Source organism: Triticum aestivum, chromosome 3B, assembly GCF_018294505.1.
Source record: "Triticum aestivum cultivar Chinese Spring chromosome 3B, IWGSC CS RefSeq v2.1, whole genome shotgun sequence".
Classification (NCBI taxonomy): Eukaryota; Viridiplantae; Streptophyta; class Magnoliopsida; order Poales; family Poaceae; genus Triticum; species Triticum aestivum.
Genome location: NC_057801.1, coordinates 71,595,976 through 71,623,366, shown reverse-complemented (window position 1 = coordinate 71,623,366; position 27,391 = coordinate 71,595,976). Strand labels below are relative to the sequence as shown.

Sequence of the window (27,391 nt, the reverse complement as noted above, 5' to 3'; positions counted from 1 at the left end):
AACCTAGAGGCCCCTGGGTGGACTAGGAGGTGAGATGACTCTGCAATTTTCATGCCTTTGTCATTTTAGGAGATGTCTGAATTTATGCTCACTTGGGTCGATTGGTAGCCCCTTAAAACCCAATGTCGGCAAAATATTAATTTAAGTCACTTTATAGCGAATTCCTGGTGTGATTTTAAATGCTAAACCGTTTGACACAGGTAGCTTGGTATGTTTTGTAGGTAAAAAGAAACCATTAGACAAAATCAAGGAATTGGGTGCCCTGCTAAAATTGTGATATAAAAATTATGATATGAATTTGGATGCCTTGGATGCCCTGCCATGTAAGCCCTCTGTACCAAAATATAAGATGTTTTTGCAATTCAAATTGAACTGCAAAACTCGAACTGCAAAAACGTCTTATATTTTGGTACGAAGGTAGTAGTTCTAAAATGCAATGCTATCCCGTTTGTCGCAGAAAGTGGGTTGTGTCACTCATCAGTAAAATGGGGTTTTACCATGATAAAGAAAAGGCCTTGCTATAAATTGAGATTCATCTACAAAACTTGGGATATTTTGCTCTTGCATGTTGAGAGTTGGCCGTGCACCTGCTGACAGAAAACCATGCCCTGGGGGGTTACTCCATTGAAAGAAACAATCAGGAGGTATGCTGATAAATCATCAGACAGTGTGGTCACTCCCGAAACTGGAATGAGTTTTGACTCTCTCAAGGAAGTGTACGATTTCTACAACCTTTAATTATTTGTGGGAGCTCAAATTTGGTATAAGATACGGCAAGAGCCATCTGTTAGAGTTGTGTCGAATATTATTGTATAAGGTAGGTTACAGTTGAACTCTGAGTAGTATTGTGTTTACATATGATATAGAGTTGTGTCCTAGTAGGACACTTTTATCCTAGGCCTCTCATATATAGCAAGGATAGACACACGATGTAACATATGCCAACATAATAGCACATGCACGCGGGGGAGCCGGCGGCGTGTGCCGGGGCCTGGGCGGCCGGTGTACGGTATTATAGCGGTGTCATGAGGAGGAGCGCCCGTAGTCAGTCCCCAGGGATGTAGCCATGATGGTGAACCTCGTTAACAAATCTCAGTGTCGTGCCTTGTGTGATTGCTTGGTCCTCAGATGATCGACGGAGCGCTTCGGATTTATTTTAACAAGTGGTATCAAAGATAAGTTGTTCGGAGGTTGCTGATTGATCAAGAGGAAGCCGAGGAAGGAATTTCAAAAAGTCGCAAAGCGAAGGGCTGTCTCGATGTAGGTCGAGGAGAATAGTAGGCGGTGTCCTGGCGGGTTAAATCGTGTAGCAGCGCGAAGAAATCCATGATGGAAGGGCGATCTATTGATGGAAGATCTCACGGCAGGGAAAGCAATCAGAGCATATCGTTCACAGCGGTGGCGGCGTATGTGTAATTGGATCGAGCAGCTGTCAGGAGCAGCATGCAAGCAGGGAAGCAACAGGCGAGATGTGAGGCCCCCTGAGATGGATCTCACAGGATTCATGGTGGATTGGTAGGAGAAGAGGGGCTGAGAGAGAGAACAAGAGAGTTCAGAGAACAAGAGAGAGATTCAGATATTTCCTTTCATTTTCGATACCCGTACATGACTCACACGCTGGGGTTATATCGTCCCCATACAACTCAGCACATGCACACACTACACAGCCCAAAGCTAGCCAACAACTGACTGACCAAGGATCCCACCCTTAGCTCCACGCTGTCCGTCACCACCACAGACATAGTCAAGGTGGGGGTGTGACACTATCCCCACCTGAAGACGAAGCCCCATCCCAAAGAGAACTAAGTGGAAAACGTGCTCGAAGAACGTTGTAATCTTCCCAGGTAGTGTGATCCTCTGCAAGTCCTTGCCACTTGACCCTGATCTGCGGAGTCGCTTCATTTCCTTTCTTAACCAAACGACGCTCCAGGATCGCCTCAGGATGAAGAGAAATTGTAGATAGGTCAGGTGATGCTGGTAGTTCAGCAAATACTGGAGAATAGTCAGCAGTGAAGGGCTTCAACTGTAAAACGTGGAACACCAGATGAATTAAGCAGTCTAGAGGAAGATCTAGGCGATAAGCGGCTGCGCCAATCTTCTCTGTCACCTTGAAGGGTCCATAGAATTTCAGGGCCAATTCGGCACAAGGACGGTTGACCAGAGAAGTTTGTGCATAGGGTTTCAGAAACAACAATTATACGCTGGTATAAAATGAAAACCAAGCATTAGGGACAACTAATCCTGGACAAGAGATAAGTGGACACACAAGCACGCGCGCGCGCACACACACACACACACACGCACACACACACACACACACACAAACACACACAAGGTAGACTAATTTCAATTCCTCCTCCGGTACTTACATAAAAAGTATTTTGGTCCCCCATTCTACATTCTCAACTTAATGCTTCACTAAAAAAATTAGGAACTTGAAGCGATCCTTGTATATATAAACACAACCTATGATATTCTTACATACAACTTTATTTTGCTTCACAATAAATTTTTAAAGCAGATAAAAGAAACATGTACAAGGACTGCCATATGGGATAACAGATGGTCATATTTTTCCTAAAAGGCACCCGATGGTTATATGAAACATCTAAAACTTTAGGAACCAGATATGATCTAAGGAAGTGACACACACTGCATGTACCTAATAACAAAAGCCATAGGAAAGATGACCTTTATTGATTTTCATATTGCCAGATCCACTCCTTTCTTTGAATAGCAAGTTAGCAACAAGCACTGGCGCCAGCACATCCCCTTTGTCATAGATCAATAGATAGCAAAAATGGAGCAACATTAATGTGGGCTAACTCTTATGACAGTTTGCATATTAAGAAACCGAGATTACATATGGCTAGATAATGAGATTCCTTTGCACCATCGTGTTCTTACTATGAAATGTGGTAGCAACAATTAGAAAGATTCTAATACGTTAGTTTTGGCACAATGGAAAATTCAGTGCGTTTACCTGTAATCAACACCGGCTATGATGGTCAGTTCATCTTCATTGAGTACTGATCAAGCGGCACCATGTTGAGAAAAATCAACAAATTTCTGTCCTTATCTGCTGCAATTTTTTAGCTAGTAAACAAAGCATCTGAACAGATTTCAGCATTTCAAAAATTAAAATTAACAGATCTCAGCAATCTTGTTGAGCAAGAGGCCTTGCCCACTTGCTCCGCCTCTGAGCCGTTGATGAGAACAACCTCCCTCTTGAATTAATTGCTGATCTCCTCCACCTCTCGCATATGCCACTCCACCATCTTCGTCGCCACCCCCTTCTTATTCACCTGCTTCATCTCAACCGATGGCGACGGGCCCAGGGGGCAACCTCCAGGTCCAGGTCCAGTTGCACCACCCTGTCGCTGCCCCGACTACTGTTGGTTGGCATGTCGATGTAGATACACTACACTGATTAGTACATATGTCACATTAATCAATGAACATTGATCTATTTGTAAATCATATATGTGCACTCGCAAAACGATATTTCAGTAGACAGGCTTATAAGATCATGATCGACAGTTGTTCTTGAACACACGAATTACTTCTTAAGTAAAATAAACAGTCATCCATAAATCTGCATTTAGAATTCAACCATGAACAATAAACACTACGTACTTGTGTGTACTGTACCATAGAAAAGAACTACTATACTGTAGAAAGCGGGAAATGGATACATGTAGAACAGATAACGTGTTGAAAGCGGGAAATGCTACTGCTTGTAGCAAAACCAATGACACTACCGACGGATGATAGGTTAACATAGAAAGCACATGTGCACACTGCCCTTGCCTCCGGCACAGGGCACCGGCCATCTTCTTCAGCTTGTCAACACTCATATTACAATAGTCATCCAATTTCCTATATGAACCAACAAATTATTTTTGCCTCCATAACGAAACTTTCTGAAGCGTCTAATGTTTCTCTCCCTCTTAATCATCAGTTCTATAAAAAGCTCATCCATCAATCTATAGAAAACAGGGGGAAAGGACAATTGCGTGATCAGATCGGTAATGAAACTTGTTGACCCGCTCCTAATGTTTCTCTTCCTCTTAATCTTCAGTTCTATACAAAGTGCATCCATCAATATACACAAAACAAGAAGAAGAAAAAAAGGACAATTGCATGATCAAATAAGAACGCAGTTACATGTGACCATCATAAATCGTTTGTTCTAATGGGCTGAAAACAATAACAGATAAAGTACAGGTCGAACAAAATGTGAAATCTATCAAAAGAGCAAATGAGATTATATAGTACACTAAAACACTACGTACCAACTCAAATTTATCAGTGTCTGTGCACATAGAGCAAATTGTTGCCCACTATAGAGAATGAAAACAAAGATGTACACTAAGACATTAAAGAGTTAAACAGAAATAATATACTGTGAAAATGATCCTGCAAAGTGAGTATACAAAGTTTAGAATTAATCACATAGATACTGTATTAGTATTGATACTAAATTGCATTACAACTACCTCGTCGAGTACAGGAACAGGAAATAATGTCCTGCTGATAGGTTCTGTGATTGACCCAATGACTAATTGTGGTTCTAGTCCAGAGGTAGATCAAGGCACATCCCATCAGCAGTTGGGAGATGAACTGCATGGAGGCCATGGAGAATGGATCAAATCTATGGGCGTGGACATGGAGATTTGGAGATGGCAGTTCGTGTAAGAAAACATGAATATACCTCAAGGCGTGGACGGCTGGACGCCGAAGACCTTGGCGACGCCCTTGGCTGTCCTGCTCAGCCCCTCCGAAATTCCTAGGTACCTTCGAACTGCCCACTTTCCTGTCCAAATGGCGGCGCATAACCTGCTTCTCGGCCATGGCCTTCGCTCCTCCACCGCTTTCCGTTTCCCCCTTGCGGGCCTCCCCATCGGAGCCCCCGACCACCATCGCCACCATTCAGAGAGAGACATGAGATAGAAGACGGAGCAGCAGCGGCGGCCCTCGATGGGAAAGGAGGAAAGCGGAGGCGGAGATTGACGTACATGGGCCTCAAAATACCTCTGTTCGTCCTCCAAATAGGGAAGGCCGGGACGGTCTCCTCCAATCACGGCAATGTGACCACGCCCTTGGAGATCTACGGCGGCGCTGACGTGACGTCCGCGGCGGCGATCCAGAACCATGGCGGCAATCCTGTAACATGGAGGCGAGATCCGGCATGGCAGCGGCGGTGTTCTCGTGCGTTTGCGTCAGTTCCGAGATCGCACGACGGCGGCGCTGTGACCTCGAGATCGCTCGACGGTGGCGCTGTGTTCTCAAGGGGATCGATAGGAGTGGTTTTTGCGAGGCTTTTTTCTGGGCTGCCGTCTGTGTGCGTGGGGTGGGGTGGGGGTGGGGGAGGAGACGAAAAAAAATCTACGAAAAAAAACCAACGAAGATGGGACGAAAAAAAACCATGGTAGGTGGGACGAAAATTGACCGGCGGAAACTACCAACTGATCCATTAGGAGTAGAGATACAAGGTCTATAGTACTTCACAACATCCTCAAACTCACATAATCCCAGTCAAATGAGAATCTAAATGCATTTCATAGTTATTACTTTGTAGGATGCAACAAAACCAACCATCACTCTACATTAGCCATTATAGAAGCAACATTTTGAACATATCCCAATGTGTGAATGAAACGTACAGAGAGAGCTTGCAAAGATGGAGCAGATAGGGTGGGAAAGATTGTATGTATGTGGACAAGAGAGTAGGAGACAAACCTAATGACACACAGAGAGAGATAGAGAGAGAAAGAGAGAGGAAGAAGTTAGGTCTGTGAGAAAGATGGAGACATGTAATATATGTGAGATGCGTGTGCATCCGGATTTTGTATACGTGGAAGGAGAAGAGACAACATGTGTGATGATAGAGCTGGAAAAACATGGACGAGAGGGGAAGGATCTCGTGGGTTGAGGGATTGATAATTTTGTGCGTGGGAGAGAGGGATTGGTAATTTTGTGCGAGAGAGAGAGAGGGTGGGGGGAGGAGTCAGTCAGCCGTCGTCACATCATCCTGCTTCCAAATGGCTCCACATTCTCTAGCGCGGTGTGGTCGCCATCTTCGATCTCCTCGACGCCCTCTTTGAAGATTGAGGTGTTGTGCATGTTGGGGTGCAAAGAAGCACAAGCGAGAGTGGTCGCCGTATAACCTTGGATGGGGATGAATTGTGTGCTCGGGGGAGGGTGTGTGTCTGTGTGTGTGTGTGTGTCAGATATTGAGAGAAAACAAACCTAAGGAGAGAAATGGGTATTCACGAACAGATTGTGCGGGCCTTGAGGTGGACAGGGGCCGGGTGAGGGTGTCAAAATATGCGCGTTGATGCATGTGTTACATGTGATCGTGTGAGGGATGGACGAATCGAGAGAGATGGTTTTTGTGTTACGGATACTCATCTCACACACACACACAAACACAAGTAAACTAGAAGATCGTTCTCTCATGTATACACAACGTATCGGCATCTGTCTATGTCTCACTCATGCATGATCATTTGCACATTCACACCTCTCTATGTCTGTATCACACGCACACCGTCTCCACATTGCCCTTCCGCCACAACACACATATGGACACATACACACGTTCTGTCTCAGTCACACACACAAAATCAGTATTAAAAAAAACTAGGGCGCAGCTAAAACGTCCAAATCCAAATAAACACGAATTGGAGTTAAATTCAAATATATGGAAATATTGCAGCATCAAGAACTTTTTCAGGAAAAAAAAGTAGATTAATATTTGGGGATTGTTTTCACACACACAAAAAGGTTCGGTGGATGTCCTTCGAGCATGACACAGTGACGCACCGTTTGATCGACCGCGCGGCCGCGGTTCACACGCTTGAACAGGATTCTGTATCGTGGCTGTGATACTAACTAATAAAAGCGCTGCCCAAGTCTAATGTTTACGTGTACTAGTACAATTTTCTTTTAAGTTTGACCAACCTTATATAAAACTAAAGTAAGCTCCCATACGCACACTCATCAATATGCCGCCGCCGCTGTTGCACATGCCGGCGCCCGCCTGCTCCGGCCAACAATTTCTCGCCCATCACCGCCGTGTCGCCGCCATCCGTGTGCCATGAAGCCGAAGACTCGCCCGCTCACGTCGTCTGCAGTCCCTCCTGGCGATGCCGCCACGCTTCCAAGCACAGGAGCAGCTGGTGGAGCCGCGTCTATGCACGCAACGGACAAAGAGGAGGACGAGCGCGTGCTCCAGCATGCCAGCGAGGAGGAACTAGCATGTCATTGTCGTCTCCGCCCGCGTGGAGGAGGCACGCATGGTGGCTGTCACGACGGAAGCCGGTTGCGCGTGCGTCGAGCCCGCAAACCGGCTGGGTGCGGACGCAGAATCTACCTTCAAGACCTTGAATGCCACGTGGATCCTGCAATCTGAAGGAGAAATTTGGGTCAGTCGACTCTTGTGAGCCGTTATGCAACATGGATGGCTAGAAGGGCTTCTTCCACCTCTTCTGCCGTCTTCTTCCTTCGCTCCATCGAACTTCTTTCACAAATCGACTGACCCAAATTATACTACTAGTATGAATGTATTAAGTATAGTAGGAACATGAAGATACGAGCTGTACTACCAACTGCAAGAAGAACAGTAGTAAGACATAGTACTAGTACTACTGTACGTACTAAAGAGTTCAAATAATGAGAAATAAAATAAACATAGTTCTGCTGGGGCCTCATCACAACACACCCTTGAAAATAAACTAAGAAACTAGTCCGCTTGACACTGTAGTAGAACCAGCATGAGCGACGGCACTGCCACCTACTCGGAGTCCGAGTCCACGTCCTCGACTTCGTCCTCGTCCCTCTTCCTCTTCCTCTTCGCTGACACTTCTTTGCTTGAACCGGACACTAGGCTCTGCTTCTTCATCCAACCCTTGTAGATATTTAAACAAAGGTAGGCATCCATTGCTGCGTACATGATGTGATCTTCATCTAATGTCTTCGACTCCCATGCATGATGAAACTCGTGATGAGATTTCTTCAGTTTAGCGTACGAAGGATCAATCATGGCTACTGCCAGGGTCAGCATTGAAGGTTGAGAGGAGGACACCAGGCTTTCCTTCTGGAGATCGAAGGGCTGGCCTACAACGAGGCCTATCCGATGCAGGACATCCCCGTTGTTCCTAAAGTCTACAATAACCAATTTCACTCTTTTGTCCTTGAGGAACTTCTTAAAATCCCGGCACTCAACGTCGGCATGACATATGTGGTAGACCAAGCAAACGTTATGTACGCAAACTTGGATCACGGTGGTCTTCTTCCTCTCTGCCTCCTTTAGAATCTTCTCTCTTTCCAGGACTATGGTGTACTCAACATCTAGCCCAGCGACCCACTCATCCGTTGAACTGTTGAACATGCGTAGGAAACGAGCAAGCCATGCTTTCACCGTCGCGGATCGACGTGTGTAGATGACGATAAACTCATCGCCGGCGATGGCTCTAACCTGGTACTCAGCGGCGACCATGGAGATTTGGGAGGCCATGGTTTTGGACGAGGGTTAGGAGAAGTTGAACGGTTGTACCCCGCAAAAAAACTGGGAGCAAACTAATGCGAAAGGACGGGATGACTGGGAGCAAACTGTTGTAAGGTAGAAGACAGGGACGAGTAGGGCATGCGAACGGCGTGGGGTTGCTGGCTTGCCCGGTGGATAAACGGCTGCAAGCCCCCAAAGAGTTCTCGAGAACTATGCGGGACCCACTAGATGTCATGTCTACTAGACCCATATCGTAGGCCTGCCGGTATAGCTTCTGCCTGTTCGCACGCCATGCCGGCGCATGGATGTAACTTCACTTAATTCCGTCAACCGTCGCGCCTCCCACGACCTTCGCCTCCCACGCGCAGTCGCGCCCTTTGAGACTTCGACCGGCTATAAATGATCAATTTTTTTGCCTACTCCGCATGCATGATGCTCCCTCTGGTCCTTTTTACTCCGTCAACCGTTTGCAAAGTGTTTGAGCAAATTTATACTAAAAATATCAATATCTACAATACTGATTATAATGAGTATAAGAACTACGTTTTATAATGAGTGTAAAAATATTGATTTGACATTGTGAATGTTGATACATTTTTCTATAAGTTTGGTCAAAGTATAGGTACATTGACTTCAGACAAAACTTAAATGCACAATGCAAACTAGTTCCTCCGTCCAGGTGCGTGGCATGTTCTATCTTGTCATCACAACAAGGTTAGCTATTAAAGTACTACTACCTCGCTTCTAGTTTAAAGGGCTCGATTCAAACATTTCACCTACTCTTAGCAAGATAGTAGAGGCGGCGGAATAGTTTTTGAAGTCTGCAATAGTACTCAAATAATGCTGTCGTTCTCCACAAAAAAATGTGTTTACTAATGCATGCATGAACACTAGTTACTCTAACCCCCCTCCCTTCTTTAATTCTTTGCCACATCAGCATGTTTGCTATTCCCGTGTGCATGATACTAGCTAAAATACCACCATTATGGCCAGCCTTAATCATCACATGCAATAATTTAGTGCACCTTGAAATATGAACATGTGTGGGGCGTGTATGTTTTTAATGACTTGAGACTATACATAGCCCGACATGTAAGGTGACTTATTATGCACCGTTCCCCATACCTGCAGGAAGTCCGTTCGTCTCCAAATCTTTTCCTCTCCATGTGTGGAAACAATATGCCTGCCAGACTCTCCTTATCCCTCTGGCGGTCCCACCACTCCACCCCGTGTGGAAAAAATCTGCATGCATGACTCTCCTCCCCCAACGCTCGTCCAATCCGTTGTGACCAGCAATATTTCCACCCCTTCCTTCCCCCGTAATTTACTCCAGCAAATATGCCCACGTAGTTGTTACGTTAATCACGCAACATATCTTTTGGGACGCTGCTTCAGTTACTTAACTGCAGGTGCATTGGGTCACTGACATATGGGCCCAACAAGGGTCTGGCCCACATGTCAGTGACGCAACTGGACCTACAGTTAAGTCAGTGCAGCTTAGTCCATATCTTATGTAGGTGTGCCATTGCTCGCTATAAATACTGCGCCTCCCACAGCATTCGGAAGAACGCTCACGTTCATCGCTATCTCCTCCCACTCCCTCTCACGTCGACCGCCATGGCATCGCCCATCCCAAGCCCTAAGCACCCCTCGCTGCACCGCCCGGATGGTTACGCGTCGCCATTCCGTTCCTCGCCGCTACTAGTCGAGGAGGACGCGTCGGCGTTCCACTCCTCGCCGTGACGCGTCTAGGTGGACGCGTCGGTGTTCCCAATCTCGCTAGCAGGCGCGTCGAAGGACGCATCGGCTCCCCACTACGAGGAGAACGCCGCGCCGCCCGCCGAGCCCCCCAGCCTTGAGGAGCTTTGGAAAGAAATGGATGTCATCATGTGGGAGGCTTTGCCGCCAGTAGAGCACGCCAAAATAGAGGCGGAGAAGAAGGCCGAGGAAGAGAAGCGCGTCGCGGGGCAAGCTACCTGGCAGGTCTATGTCGCGTCGGAGAGAGTCAGGCAATTGGATCTTTGGTAGAAGGCTCGTGCAAGGGCCGTGAGGGTGGCGGAGGACGCCCGTGCCAAAGCCCTGAGTGCAGTCGGGCCCAAGCGCCTCATCTATGCTTGGCGGTACATGGACCGGGTGCATGTTTTCAGCAAGGAGGAGTACCTGCTGGCGCCGGATCACCACACCAGAGAGATCGCGCTCGCCTGCCAGCAAGCCGCCAATCAGCACCTTGCGAGTTGCGAGGCTGAGGAAGAGGCGTTGTGTCGGCGCACTAGGAAACGACCGCGCACCAGGGCACTCGTGGCGCGCCGCAAGCGCTCCTGCGAGTGCCGTGGCTTTTGGTAGGGAGTATAATTTAGTTTCGTAAGGTGATCTCATTAGTTTTGGGACGCAAATGATAAATCCCGAACGTTCGGGAATTATTAGCATGCTTAATTAAGTATGTAAGAGGGAAAGTTTGGAAACCTTGTGTACCCGTACGCATTTTGTAAGTAGGTGCATCCATCACAAACTTTAGTACTATATACTATCGCACTACACGTCTCTCTCTCTCTCTCTATATATATGCTTGCAGACTGTGCTACTCCCTCCGTCCAGGTGAATAAGTCATATTTGGTTGTGACCAAGTAGGAGGGAAGACTTTATACACCTAGACGGAGGGAGTACTACTATTACTTATGTACGGGCAAATGCACGTTTTAACATTACGATGCGGTTTTTGTAAAAGTAAAAAAACAACACTAGTCAAGCTTGTGAAATGATTCAATGCAAAACAAATGCAAAAATGCTCGTTTGATTGTTTACTTTTAGCTTTCTTCTCTGTGGTTATTTCTCTGTCGTACTTTGTATGGAGTATCTCACTGGTCGGAAAGGCATGCAAATTCCCAAACTCCTTCCTACACCTTGTATCGAATTTTTTGCATAACAAGTTATGCTGTGCAATTGGAATTCCAACTTGAGTACTAGTACTACTAGTAGGAGTACCAGGGGCCAGTTCGTTTAGGCTTCTAGATTAGTAGTAATCCCTTTACTACTAGCTCCGTCCTGGTTTATTGGTCCCCATTATAATCTGTGTCAAATTTTGATCATAAATTTAACTAATGAAATGTTTGTGATGTCACATGCACTAAAATTTTATCAGTTAAATCTTTGGTCAAAATTTACCAAAAATTACAATGGTGATGAATAAACCAGGATGGAGGTACTCCCTCCATTTTTGTATACAAGGCCACTATAAAAATACATTTTGCATCTATACAAGACCACCAACAGTAATCGAGACACATATTAATGATGTTTCCTCGTACTAGTAACCCATGGCTTAATTACTAGCATGCATGTACTGGATGATAATGACAAACTCATCTACTTCCTCTCTCACGGCCACTCAATTTCTTCTAATGTGCATGCACCCTATTAATTAACCCGGTAAACGAGAAAATAAATTGGCTTGTAAAGCACACATTGATTTTTATCTTGGTACCTGTAATTTGAGTTTGTGGCCTTGTATATAAAAATGAAGGGAGTACTTGTAGTACTACCTCCGTCCGGGTTTATTTGTCCCATTAAATTTTGACCATAGATTAAACTAACAAAATGTTCACGCATGTCATGAAACATTATATTTTTGAAAACTATGTTCAAATACGAATCCAATGAAATATTTTTTCTTGACATGCATTAACATTTTGTTAGTTAAATCTTTAGTCAAAATTTAACACAAACTACAAAAGGGAGCTACAAACCAGGACGGAGGTAGTATTTAGAAGTCCAAATAAATGAGTGAGGTGCCTTAATGTTACTCTCCATTGTGACTAGTCTTAGGGAAAAGCTGGGGAAGAGACGGCTTATTTTTTAAGCCGCCAAAAGAACTAGCCCTAGGAGTAGTAGCTAGGGATACTAGGAGTAGTAGCTAGGGATCGAGTTTGCGGGATGAACCGGAGAAAGTAAATGCAGAGAGATTAAATGCAAAAAACACAGAGGGATGTGATGGTTGCTTGTCCGTTTATTTTACCAGGCCACTTATTACTGGCAGTGGTTGGGTTTTGTGATATGGCGGCTTTACTGCCGTGCCACAAGAGGTGTGAGACTCCCGTGCAGCTCCGCCCTCTACACTTGTACTACATCGGTCGTGGTTTATTAGTCCCCCATTGAATTTGACTGAAGATTTAACTGACAAAATGTTAGTACATGTCAACAAAAACAATATCGTTGGATTCGTATTTGAACATAGTTTTGAATGATATAATTTTAGGTGACTTGCATCAGCATTTATCGTACTATATATAATGTTAGTTCAATTTTTGGTCGTACTAATCTATAGTAGGAAGGTGCCCGTGCGTTGCACCGAAGAGTGAAATGCATTGATCGGGGAGTTGTTTATTTTGACAAAGGATGTGGGGGTCATCTCATGTGTAACGGGTATCGATAGGTTTCTTTGGATATTATTTCATCCCTAGAGCTCACAAGCATCCGGGTGAAATAGATAAAAAGGTATCTTTGGCAAATAAAAGCGTTCAACTGTTCAACCTGCATCCAAAACTTGTGAAGAAATAACACTTATTGTGCTTTGCAACAAATGATCTTTAAGAATTAGTTTTTGAATATCGATTGTTATACATGTTGGCTACAGATGACATGGCACTTTCTTATAGTCAACAGTTGGCTATACTATTAAGTATTAACCATGCCCTTATACACCTAGATGGAGGGATCAAATCATGATGACTTGGAAGGGGGCAAAGGAGATGTAAGAATTGGTTCATCGTAAGTCTTTCACCAGTACTGTAGTAAAAATTCATACATGGAAGATTCTAGACTAAACCATAAATGGGTACACTTTTATTCATGCGCGATACTCCAATTGAGCAACATCATGCATGGAAGTCTCCACATGCTTAGACAGCGGATTTCATTGAGCGAAGACTAATGATCAACATTTAACTTGGTAATGCATATGTCCAGGTGAACCTCCTTGGAGTCCCCGTGCACCGCGTTGCGGGGTAAATCATACCATGCGTTTCCATGTCCACATCGGCGGGAAGGTCCCAGCTCTGCACAGTCCTAGGCAGCATGATGGAGCCAGTGTCGCCACCCAGGTACCTCTGAGGGGTAGTAACAGTGAGCACGCACCCGTACATCGGCCTCATGTCAGTGTCAGCGTCAGCGGTGTCTCCCCTGACACACACTACAAAGACGGGGCGGCGGCCTGCATTGGCCTCGCCGGTGCCCACGATCAAGAGGAAGACGCTGCCGTCCTCCTCCGAGAATAGCAGGCTGCGTTGATCCTCTAGCGACTCCGGCATGGTGAACGGGTTGTTGGAATTTGCTAGTGGGCTTTTGGCCCAAAGCCCAACTAAAATTCTGAAATTCTCTTGGCCCATTCATGCACACATGTGAGTGGAGTGAGTGAGGCTAAAGTTTAGTCCCACCTCATAAGTTGAGAGAGAGTTGCACCTCTTTATAAGGTGAGCTCTTCTACCACTTGTATGAGCATGATAAGTGGAGACCTACATGCGTGCTCCTCCTCGCTTGCCTCACCACGCCACGCCTCGTCACGACGCGCCGCGAGTTGCGGGATTGAGCCGAGCCGAGGACAGAGCTATGCACGTTGTCTATATTTTTGCTGCTCGGGAAAAGTTAATGAGTCATTAATTAATAATTAATGGACGCGTTAATTACTGAACCGTTTCTGATGCTTCGTATGGTTTCTCACCACCGTTCCAGATCATTGCGCTGCCAACCAAGTCTTCTCCATCCCCGTGCACCGGGAGAAGGGACAGCAGGACTCCGGAACCCCGCCTCTCATGATCCTGTACGGGAGAGGGGCGATCAGGTTTTTGGGGAGCGCACTCGCGCGACTGCTGGCAGTGACGACTTCGCGAACGACGACTTCTTCCTCGACCTCGGCAACCTCATCCTCGACGACATGGCGACAACGTCAACACCGGCGGTGCCGCTCCCACTGCACCATATGTGATTTTATCTTTCCTGTTCGAGATCGTGGTAGAATTCATGTTTCTAGTATGTGCCCTAGATGTGATCTGTTCATCTGCTATGCTAGTTTGCATGATTAGTTCAATCTCTGCTACTGTAGTCATGATTTATCTTCTGTTTATTTGGATTAAATCTCGTAGTAATTTGCTCATATTTCCAACACGGGTAGCACGTCTCGTACTTGATGTTCTCCGCCAAGGGCCAGTAGTGACCGCTGCACGCATCCGTGAGGTGATGCACGATGTCCGTCGGCGAGCCCGAAAACGGCACCGGGCACTCATAGCAGTAGATGAAGGGCTCCTTGGAGGCATCGACCAGGCCGTCCATGAAACGGTAGTGGCTGTAGGGGACGTTGCGCCAGTTGAATATATGAGCAAGTTACTACGAGATTTAATCCGAATAAGCACAAAATAAATCACGATGGCTATAACAGAGATTAAACTAATCATGTGGACTAGCATAGTAGTAGGATACAGAGTAGAAACATGAATTCTACCACAATTTTGAATAGGAAGGAAAGAAACACATACGGTGCAACGGGAGCAGCACCGTTGGCGTTGAGGTTGTCGCCCATGGCGTTGAGGAAGAGGTTGCCGAGGTCGGGGAAGAACTCGTCGTCCGTGAAGTCATGGCTGCCAGCAGTCGCGAGAGTGCGCTCCTCAAATTTTAACAGCGCCCGCCGAATGGAGCGAAGGAGGGAGTGGCTGTAGGGGACGTTGCGGCCGCCGAATGGAGCGCAGGAGTAGTACACAAAGCAGTAGATGGTGTCCTTACTAGTACTCCCTAGTCTCTGTCTATCTAATCTATCTATCTACTCTTATAGAAAACCGAGTTGGTGATGATGGTGTGCCTGCCATCTTGTAATATAGACCGTCCGATCTATATCTGACGGATAGAAAGCCAACTATGATAATTTTACAAAAGATACCCGCACCTCTCTCCACATTTACAGATAAGGCCTTGCCTCGTTCATCCTTATCTCCCACAACCTCGTGCTCCTCCCTAAGTCTCTATCTCTACTCTTATCTCTATCTCTACTACTCTTCTTTGTTTTTTATAACAAATCGAATAGTACTACACCGTCCGCTGCACGCCCGGCTGAACACGCCTCCTCGCCTCCATCATCACCAACTTAGTCTTTTATAGGAGTAGGAGTAGAGAAAAAACCAAGTTGGTGATGATGGTGTGCCGTGCAATGCACGGGCATCTTGCTATTTCTTTTGCATATAATTCCAAACACCACGTAGACACGGTCTTTGAGCACGGTTCGTAGTCGTTCCACACTCGGGCATTGAAGTTTGTAACTATTTTAGATTAGAATATACTACTCCTCCGGTGGTAGTAGTAGAGCAGAGTCCTACTCTACTACTCTACTCAAGCAAGTTAGGGCATAGTAGTAGGTACTGTAGGGAGTATCAGTACTGTGATCACCCATGCAAGTTGTCTGGCATTGATATGACCCTACGCTGCTAGTATGTGTCTCGTAAGTCAAGCGGCGTGCTATAGTCATCATCATCTATCCACTTCCGGCAGCACATATTCACTTCTCCATCTTTGTCCGCACATAATCTCGTCCAATCTTCCATCCCCGCTAAGGCGCCTCCCCCCCTCGTCCAAGACCCAAGCACTAACAATGGCAGAACCGAGCAGCGTCCGCCGAAAGAGTGGATAAAATTCACTCCCCACAGAGGTAATCAAGCTCATTGTTTCACGTGTGGACAATGTCAGTACCATGCCTCCCGCTGCGTACTCGTCGAGGCTGTACCTTTTACTCAAAGCCCTCAGGCCGGAGCTTTTTAAGATAGCTCCTTGCTTGCTGATGCCGCCTGATCTTCAGAAACAGCGTGTCACGCAGCATAACGATCGTAGGGTGGCGAGCATCAACCCCCTTGACTGTGATCCGATCCCCGTCACCCTCAACTACATTAACGGTATGTACTGGGTCAGCATGAACATGTATTGGATGGTGCTCGTCGACGGTCGCGGCAGCTGGATGCTCGTGGAGGTCTACACCCGGCGATTGACCCCCCTTCCTTCGATTAACACTGCACTGCTTTGGCACCGCGGCCCAGAATACTCGGAATCTTACAGTAGCCAACATGATACCAAGTTTGATTTGCTCAAGGTTGTAATCCGCCAAGTGCCCACAAGATCTGCGAATTATAAAGATTCATGCTAATTGCGTTCTTCAACCGTGGTCTCGCCTATCTGACAGGTCACTGCGCTAAGTGGATAAATCTGCACGTCCATCGCAGGATCATACATCCTCCATGGTTCTCTGATGCCATTGAACACAAGGGCATCATTTACGCTGTCGACTCCTTCTATGGCTGGACGTATTGCTGGCCTACTCCAGTCATCGCTACAATCAGTGTTACAGCAGTATGTTACTTTCCTATGATATCATGTTGGCTTTCTTATAGTACTAGCAACATTTACTGAAAAAATATTCATGCTCATAACATGCTGTTCTTAAGATTGACTACATCAAGAGCCTTTTTTTTATTTGACTCCAACTTGATATGATGTTGTAGGCCGCCTGGTGTCCCTACCCTTCCTAATCCCAGAACCTTTCAAAGAAAAGCAGCACGGCAGTTGCAGGTGGTTCCTGGCTCGATCAGACGATGACGAACGATTAATGATCGTTCGCACGTACCAGACGTGTTGTTTTGTGAAATACAATCACAGTCACTGCAAGGTCTTTGAGCAGGATCCCAGCTTCTCTGGGCCTTAGGAATTTTTGACTGGAGGCTGGTAAGTAGCCTTGGTACATGCTCTCTGTTTGTTGGACTGAATTAACCGATTAACTAGGAGATAACCGACGGCAAGGATCATGATGGCAGCGCGGTTTCGTTCATCAGGCAAAACTATGTGTACACAGCGTACCATGCGTCTCTGCATGCACCATACCCTGATATGTGCCGCCACGCTCTGCAGCCCAAAGTAGGAGAGAGGGTCGCAAGTATCAGACTTCGACCTGCTGGCTGGAGTTTCCCCCGTCAGGCACCTATCTGGTTCAAGCCGTCAGCCAATCTCCACAGCTTAATAATTAGTAACATCTAACTGAGCCAGTTAGTTAGATGCGTACACTTGGTGTAGTAGGATCTTTATTTAGTTTGATGCATACACTTGTTCTTTTTTGGTAGCCCTTTTGTAATAATGGTTGATGTTTGATTTGGAAGAGAGAGCTGCGTCTTCACTCTTCTGGCCTGCTTACTGCTTTTCTTGCACCCCCAGCCCTGGTTGTTGTTGCTGCTGTTTTCAATGTACAATCAGTAGTATATTTCGTCTGTTGGTTAAATAAATGTATTGTTAGAACGACAAACACAATGTTTTGGAAGTCGTTGCACGGTTCGATCCTTAGTGCCCCGTACCGTACGTAACACATACTATTTTTCGTATGGAACACATTTTCCACTTGTTGATAACATGCATCCCACTGATGAAGGCCCGATAGAGGAGCCCATAATTAACTGGAAAGGAGGATCTCACATGAATCCAGCCCAGGTACATGCTCATGGTCCCCTAAACATAAATAAGTAAATAAATAAATAAAGCTAAATGCTCATGCACTAGTTCTTTAAATTCATTATGTAACAGGAGGATATTATTTCCTATGATAGTGTCGTTACATTCAGTCGATATTATTCTTAGGCAAAGATAGCGACCAGTCTTCTTTCTTCCAGCATTTTCTTCCTGCAACCAGCGGACCCATGCAAATCGTAGTCAACATCGTAAATAGTTCCGGTCCATTTTTATTTTTCAATAAGAATGTCCAATCTAGCCCAGCACATTGGCGAAAACACTTTATCCTCCGCATTGGTGCGCTCGCCACGGTGCCGCCATTCGGCCCTGTCAACATAGTTTTTTTTCGAAACGGTCCCTGTCAACATAGTGAATCGGGAGAGAACTGTAGCTGTGAGTATGACAGTACAGACCCACCAGGTCCACTCCCGACACAAGTAAGCGCCTCTTTTACTACTCAGATGCACCCCTCGTTTTTTACTCTAATCCACCTTGCTGATATCCGGGACCCACATCATTTTTAACGTATTGTCAATTAATGACAGAATTGCACAACTTTATTTTGAGTAGTAATTCGGAGGAGCAGGCTATAAACTGGGTTGTGCGGTCTCTGTGGCCCGTCTAACAACATGACCAGCCCAGCAGGTTTTTCTTTGGGAAAATAGGTAGCCCAGTATTTCTTTTTGAAGAATACCCAAGCTAGGCCTATTTGTTTTCTTCGACTTACTGGGCTGCAAATCTTTCAAGACGAGGAGGAATGCATCCCGGCCTTGCCAAAGAGTATGGTCAGTGTTTGTTAAAAGTAATATCAAAGGGGTTCAAAATTCCAAAAATATTATAGCAAATGGGATATTAGTTTCTTTTTTTGTTTTTGTTCTTCACTGATATTTTATAGTATTTCATTGGATTTAAACATGACATAGTACTAATTTATTTTTAAATTTGTTTTAGTATGGATACTAATTTTTGGATTAAGAATATTTTGTTCCCCAGCCAAAATTAGCGAAATTTCAAAATTTCACACATATTTAGTTAATTTTTTTAACCCTGGTACTGACCAGAAAATGGGTAGCAATTCTATAAATGGAAAATGGGCTGCAATAATTTCCATATGAATTAGAAAATGAGTAAAAATTATAAAAATAATAGCAAATTGTCTGTACAGGCCATAGTTTTTGATACTGACTTGTTTATGCAAGGCTTTGTCAGTCAACACACGATTCTAGCAACAGTGAGTGTTGGATGTCCATCCAACGGCCGACGTACTTCTTCAATCTCTGATCTTCCTGCTCCAGCCGCCTAAACTAGCGTCAGTGGGACTGCCTGCTCCCTCCTCTTGTGGCCCGCTGTGATGCTGTGCAGGCTTCCCCGACCCACCCTACTCCCTCCGCTGGCCTGGCCGCACGCAATCAACTGCCTCCTTATTACATGAAAAAAATGATTCCTCCCATTGACATCTGGGGCGCACCGGTTCGGAGGCTGACCTGTGGGCCTACTAAGTTGACGCGTACGCAGGGCTTGTCAACTTAGTCAACAAATGATTGTAGCAGCAGTAACCGTTGGATTTGAATCGAACGGTCCTACTGCTTCTTCAAGTGCTGTTCTTCTGCACCAGCCGCCCAAACCAGCGCCGGCGAGACCGCCTGCTCCTACCTCCAGTGGCCGGCTGTGCTGCCATTGAGGCCTCACCGCCCCCTACTACTCCCACTGCTAGCCAGGCCCTGCGATGACGGCAGCCTCACACCGCAGCCGCAGTGAACCCTCGTACTCCTCTCCGCGTGGGCATCCACTATCGCGTCTTCCCCGGCTCTGCGTCGTCCCCTTCCTAGGCCTCGCCGTCGTCCACCACCCTGGTGCTCTCGGGGCGACGTGGTCAACGTGGTCATGGAACGTGGTCAACCATCATCAGACGTGGACTGTATGTGGAGAGGCTGACAGCTGGGTCCACGGCCTCACACAAGGAAATGCCTCCTTATTACGCGCAAAATAAAGATTCCTCCAGCTGACATCTAGGGCCCATCGGAAGGGCCTCTGTATTTCGCAAAAAAAACGTTCCCCCCACTGACAGGTCGGACCCACCAGTTATATCTTTGCACGCAAGGAAGTGTCTCCTTATTACACACAAAAATGAATACCCCCTGCTAGCTGGGACCCACCATAGTGGGTGGCTGACTTGTGGGCCTACTAAGTTGACGGGGACGGAGGGCTTTGTCAACTTAGTCAATACTCCAGTGACCGTATGATGTCCATCCAACGGCCATAGTGCTTCTTCAACCTCTGGTCTTCTTGCTCCAGCCGCCGAAAGCAGCACCGTGCCGCCTGCTCCTGCCTCTTGTGGCCGGCTGTGCTGCCGCGAAGGCCTCACCGCCCCCATACTACTCCCACCGCTGGCCATGCCATCCCTCTACTCACCCACACCCCCTGTTATTCTGCGGCGACGAAAGCCTCACACCGTAGCCGAACCAGTGAACCCTCGTACTCCTCTCCGCGTGGGCATCCACTGCCGCGTCTTCCCCAGCTCCATGTCGTCCCCTTCCTAGGCCTCGCCATCGTCCACCTCCATGGTGCTCTCGGCGCGGCGTGACAACGTGGTCAAGGAACGACTTCCATCGGACGTGGACTGTACGTGGAGAGGCTGATAGCTGGGTCCACGGCCGCAGCAAGGAAGCGCCTCCTTATTACGTGGAAAATAATGATACCTCCACCTGACAGCAGGGACCCACCGGACGGGCCACTGTATTTCGCAAAAAAAACTTTTCCCCCCTGACTGCTGGGACCCACCAGCTACATCTTCACACGCAAGGAAGCGCGTCCGGGCAAAAAAAAATGATTCGCCCCCCTGACTGCTGGGACCCACCAGCTACATCTTCGCACGCAAGGAAGTGCCTGACAGTCGGGACCCACCTGGTCGAAGCGTACGTAGCATTGTCATTCTGGTCGCGAACGTGTACGTACATACTGGTGGATGTAGAGGCGCGCACGTGTCATAGTAGAGGCGCGCGCGTAGCATGTAAACGTACGTACAGCGGCCAGTGTGCAAGAAAGAAAATACGGCCACGTATGTGTCCATACGGGTGGGGTCTCGAACGCCTACTCGCGCATACATACGACCAGGGCTGGTGTACATGGCTGGGTCAGAACGGAGAAACAGCGTCGTCGTCGTATTCATGGGGAGCCAACCGGCTGGGTCGGAACGGAATGCGTCGTCGTGTTCATCGGGAGGGCTTGGACGGAACAGGCGAGGCAAACGAGGCCTGGCGTACCGCAGAACAGAGGAAACAGCCTTGTGTTCGACCGGCCACATTCGAAACGGGATCCTGTTCATCGGGAGGGGTCCGGCGTACCGTAAAACGGATGAAACGGATTTGTGTTGGACCTCCTACGATCGAAACGGGGTCCTGTTGATCGGGAGGGGTGTGGCATACCGCAGAACGGACGAAACAGACTTGTGTTGGAGCGCTACGGTCGAAACGGGGGTCCTGTTCATCGGGAGGGGTGTGGCGTACAGCAAAACGGGACTCCACGAGATACTGTTCATCTCCACCATCGACCTCCTCCAGCCTCCACGGGCTACTGTTCATCCACCGTCGACCTCCTCTAGCCTCCACCTGCGACTATTCATCCACAGGCTCCTGTTCATCCAGCCTCCACCGCGCGCTACTCCACTGCCTACTGTTCAAACACCCCTCTCCACGGGCTCCTGTTCAACCACCCCTCCACGGGCTACTGTTCATCCACCCCTCCACCTTCTACTGTTCATCCAGCCCTCCACGGGGTTGTCCTGTTCATCCAGCCCTCCACGGGGTCCTGTTCATCCAGCCCCAACCGGCTCGATCGATCGGGGTCCTGTTCATCCAGAGGCAATGCCACGGGGTCCTGTTCATCCACCCCCACTGCTCACTGTTCATCCAAGCCCCCCCTCCCGCAACGCTCACTGTTCATCCAGAGGCAGCATCGATCGGCTTCAGTTAGCAGCAGTAGCGAAGGAATCGCTCGATCGGGTTCAGTTAACAGCCATCGATCATCGCTCGGGTTCAGTAACGCGTAGCCTGCAGTGCAATCGCTCGGGTTCAGTTAGGCGACGCCTCGCTCGGGTTCATTTAGAGCCCAATGCCTCGCACACACGCGCGTACATGTACGAGAGAAACACGCATCGCTCGGCCCCCAACCACCCACCGTAACCGGGAACTCGCCAAAATTTTCCTCGCCCTCGCTTCTACCACGGTTTTTTCCGTAATGGACTACCAAAAGAATGTCATGCAGCTACGTCTCCGGCCCGCCCAGGACGAAAAGACCATTTTCTGTCATGATTTTTTGTCATAGAAGTAGGAGCCCACCACATCTATGATGATACCGGGTTTTGTCACAATTATTGTTATAGAAGTGTCATAAGTATGACAGAAAAAAAATTGTTCGGCCCAAAATGTCACGGATGTGTCTTTTTTTGTAGTGAGACTACATGGTCGTATATTCTGTGGTGTTCAGTGCACATGGAAGTGCGGATGACAAGTACAGAAAGAGGCAAGGTGCTATAGCTATGGGAGATGTCAGAGACTATCAGGGAAAAGGATGAGACAACTGTGAATTTGACTCAGGGTGACACAGGGCGACGGTGAATTTTTTTCAAGTTTCAGATAGACGGTCAAGAAAGAGCAGTGATGTTGAGTTCAGGTAACTCTTATATGTGGCCTCCAATATGTGAGCTGTTCACTTTCACGCAGGTCAGTGATCAGTGTGTGATGGCGTTGAACGGATACTCTGGAAGTTTGGAGAATAATCTAGAGTAAGAGGAACTTAATTTTGCTCGAGTGTTGACTGTTAAGAAGACGAGAAGGGACAACAGTTGCAGGTGGAGTCACATGGAGTCTGGGAGTAGCAGTGGTGCTCATGGCATATCTCAAGTCCAATGTACATGGAGGTTCGACGCATGAATGAATCCAAGATGGTGGAGAATATTCGCCAAGGTGGAGTTTGTTAGAGTTGTGTCGAATATTATTGTACAAGGTAGGTTACAGTTGGACTCTGAGTAGTATTGTGTTTAGATAGGATATGGAGTCATGTCCTAATAGGACACTTGTATCCTAGGCATCTCATATATAGCGAGGATAGACACACGATGTAACCTATGCCAACATAATCGCACAGGCATGCGGGGGAGCCGGCGGCGTGTGCCAGGACCCGGACGCACTACTAGGAAAAGGGCTATAGATGGGATGGACACTAATGGCGCACCTGTCAGGTGGTGCGCCATTAGTATATACTAATGATGCACCATGTTCTGGTGCGCCATTAGTGTGGAAGACACTAATGGCGCACCAGGCAAAAGGTGCGCCACTAGTAATAATTTTTTTAATTTTTCCAAACATTCTAATGGCGCATCGTGGCGCAGTGCGCCATTACTAGTGTAAACTAGTAATGGCGCACTGAGCCACGGTGCGCCATTAGAATATATACTTTTTTTTTATTTTTTTTGCAAAACTTCTAATGGCGCACCAGAAGCAGGTGCGCCATTAGTAACTAGGGTTACTAATAGCGCATTTGCATCTGGTGCGCCATTAGTAAGCTGGGACCAACAAGATATTTTGGACAGCCCACCTACCCATTCATTTTCCCCACTTCATTCTCTCCACCTCCTCCTCCAAGCTTGCCTCGGCTGCCTCCTCCTCCTCACCTCATTTGCACCATAGATTCATCCAAATTAAGTGGTTAAATTACCTTTTTTTGATAGGTAAGTAAGGGGGGAAGCTATATTTATGTTGTTCTCCCTCTCCAACAACGCGCACATGCACTTTTTGTGGCCTAGCTAGATCTATGTATGTTCGTGGTGTTGCATATGTTTGTGGTGTTGCATATATGTTTGTGTTTGCAGGTACCGGTATTTGAAATGCGATAGTTGCCAATATTTTGCTGGAATGTTGATTCATTTCCATTTCGGCGAGAATTTTGGCACTATGCATTCTTTTTGGTCCTATTTTTAGGGAAAGTCATGCCAATTTTTTTCTTGGTTCTAAAATATCGTTTTGCTCTACCCCGCAGGAGACCACGGTCCGCACGATGACCGAAGGCATCGTGAATAGGTTTTTGATCTCCGCGAAGGCCGAGATGCTTCAAAAGAATGAGATGGAGATAAGATGTCCGTGTCGAAGATGCAAGCTGAAGAGCCTTATTGCGGACCCGGATTCCGGGCAGGTGCGGGACCACCTGCTCTTGCGTGGTTTCATGGATGGCTATCGGTGGCAAGGTGATGAAGATGACTATGAAGTCATCCATGGGGGCCGGGCGGCAAGAAATGAGCAAGACTCGGGCGGGCGAGAAGGCGAAGAATCTCCAGGACATGATCACGACGGTGATGCTGTACACAGTCATCATGTAGAAGATGCAGGACATGATGATGAGGAAGATGCCGGAGCAGACGAAGGGCATGATCATGAAGATGAAGATGTCGGTGGAGCAGACGATGATGGACCATCGATGGGCTGGGTGCAGGACCCTCATGTTCAAGAGCTGCTTCTCAAGCAGACGGATAACGCAAGAGCTGCCGCCCGAGAGAAAGCCAAGCTGGATCAACTGGAGATAGACGCGGTTACTCCATTGTATGAAGGATGCAGGCCCGAGGATACCCGCCTGAAAGTAACGCTCATGGCTCTGGAGATGAAGGTAAAACACAAAATGACCGATGCATGCTTCGACGAGAACATGTCATTCTGGCACGAACGTCTTCCCAAGGGGAACAAGTGCCCGACCAGTTTCGAGGAGGCAAAGAAAATCGTGTGTCCTCTGGATTTACCGCACGTGAAATACCATGTGTGCATGAACAATTGCATCATTTATCGGGACGAGCACGCGGAGTCTACCATATGTCCGGTGTGCGGCGTCACTCGATACAAGAAGAAGAAGAAAGCTCCTCGAAAGAAAGAATATTTCCCTATAAGAGCCGCGCTGCTCGCGACGGTGCACGACTATCTCGGTTACGGATATCTCGCGGAGCAGGTGGTCCACGGATTTTCTGGATGCGTCAGGTGCATGGATGACACAATGTATCGCCAGCTAGATAGAGATCCCGGGTCTTCGAAAACCGTGTTCATGGGTCATCAAAGTTGGCTTCGCGACGATGACCCGTGGAGGAAATGCAAGGATCTGTTCGATGGTGAAACCGAACCCCGAAGACGCCCGCGTACGAGGAGCGGCGAGGAAATAGACCAGCTGTTGAAAAATTGGAAAGATTGCCCACTGCTGGGAAAGAAGCAAAAGGCGCCAGAGCCGGGAAAGAAGCGAAAGGCGCCAGAGCCGCTGCTGAAGGTATGGAAAACGAGGTCTGTTTTCTGGGACTTGCCGTACTGGAAGATCCACCGTGTGCCTCACAGCCTGAACGTCATGCATATCACGAAGAACGTGTGCGAGAGTCTGCTTGGTACCCTGCTCAACATGCCAGAGAGGACCAAAGATGGGCCGAAAGCAAGGGCAGACTTGAAATCAATGGGCATCAGGGAGGAGCTTCACGCTAATGATGATGATGATGATGATGATGATGATGAGGCGAAGCAGGACACGGAAAGTCGTTGCAAAGGCAAAAAGGCCAAGAAGACTGGAAATGACTACCCTCCCGTGTGCTTCACTCTAAGTCAGGAGGAGATCGAGTAGGTTTTCACCTGCCTCGTAGGAGTAAAACTTCCTTATGGTTACGTGGGGAAGATAAGCAGATACCTAGACCCAGCGAAGCAGAAGTTCAGCGGGATGAAGTCTCACGACTGTCATGTGCTGATGACGCAGATACTTCCAGTTGCAATTCGTGGGATCATGGACGCGCACGTCCGTGCAACGCTATTTGGCCTATGCAACTTTTTTGACGTCATCTCTCGGAAGTCGGTTGGCCTGAAGCAACTCAGAAGGCTACAGGAAGAGATCGTGGTGATACTATGCGAGCTTGAGATGTACTTCCCGCCCGCATTCTTTGACGTTATGGTGCATCTGCTGGTCCATATCATGGAGGATATCATCCAACTCAGGCCGACATTCCTGCACAGCAAGATGCCGTTCGAAAGGATGAATGGTGTCATCAAAGGATATGTTCGCAACATGTCACGTCAAGAGGGAAGCATAGCCAGGGGCTTTCTGACCAAAGAGTGCATCTCCTACTGCATGAATTATCTAGGCATCGAGGACCTCGTTGGTCTGCCCGTCAACAGGCACCTCGGCAGGCTCGCTAGATGGGGTCACCGTGAGGGTCGCCGTGAAATGCATGTCGACTTCGAGGGTCGACTCGCCGACTTTGAAAGAGCAAACCTAGTCGCGCTACAACACATAGACGTGGTCGATCCTTGGGTGGTAGAGCACAAAACCTTTAGTGAGAAGATGTACAATGACCGAGGCCAACAGAGGACGGACGGAGATATAATCAAAGAGCACAACTCATGTTTCACGCGTTGGTTCAAGCAGAAGCTTCTGTCGTACCCTTTACATGAGGATTCTTCCACGGAAGAACAACTCATATTCGCCTTGTCACAGGGTGCCGAGCACAAGCTGATGACCTATGAGGCGTATGATATCAACGGCTACACATGCTACACCGAGGACAAGGACATGAAGAGCAATGGTTATCAGAACTCCGGGGTAACGACGGAATCCTACACCGGTAACGACAAGGACAGATACTACGGAAGGATCGAGGAGATCTGGGAGCTAAGCTACGCTGGAGAGAAGGTCCCGATGTTCCATGTCAGATGGGCCAAGAGCGTCCTAAAAGAAGACCGGTATTTCACAACCATGGTTATACCCGAAGCCAAATCCAAGACCGCGGGTGCAAACGTCACCGCGAAAAATGAGCCATGGGAGCTGGCTTCCCAAGTAGACCAATGCTTCTTCATTACCGACCCGTCAAAGCCCAGTCTTGTTGTCATGAGGAGAGGCAAAAGGAAGATCATCGGAATGGATGGAGTAGCCAATGAGCAAGACTTCGACAAGTACGGCGACCCGAAGATCGAACATGACGACGATGATGAAGTAGCAGCATACACCACAAGAAGCAGGACCACCCTACCTAAAGGACGTCCGTTCCACAGAGGAACTCCATTTGCGAAAAAGAAGGGCAAGAAGATTGTGAACAAATAGCTAGCTAAGATCGATTGTATTTAAATCGTAGTCTTCATTTCTCGATTGTATTTCATGGGCACTTTTTGAACTCATGAATGTTTTTAAATTTCATGGACACTCGATCTCGACCCCCCTCCATCTCGATCGCTATCCCACCTCGCCAGAACCGGTCCCCCACTCCACCGTCGCCGACGACCCACCGCACCCTCCCCCGCTCCACAGGCCGCTGCCGCCGACCCCCGGCCCGCACCCTCCCCCACTCCACCGCCG

General features: G+C 47.6%; 1 pseudogene; it reads left to right on the top strand.

Annotated features, from left to right (window-relative positions):
- Window positions 1-498: 498 nt before the first annotated feature.
- LOC123067336 (uncharacterized) overlaps window positions 499-27,391 on the top strand; it is a 36,505-nt pseudogene continuing 9,612 nt past the window's right edge.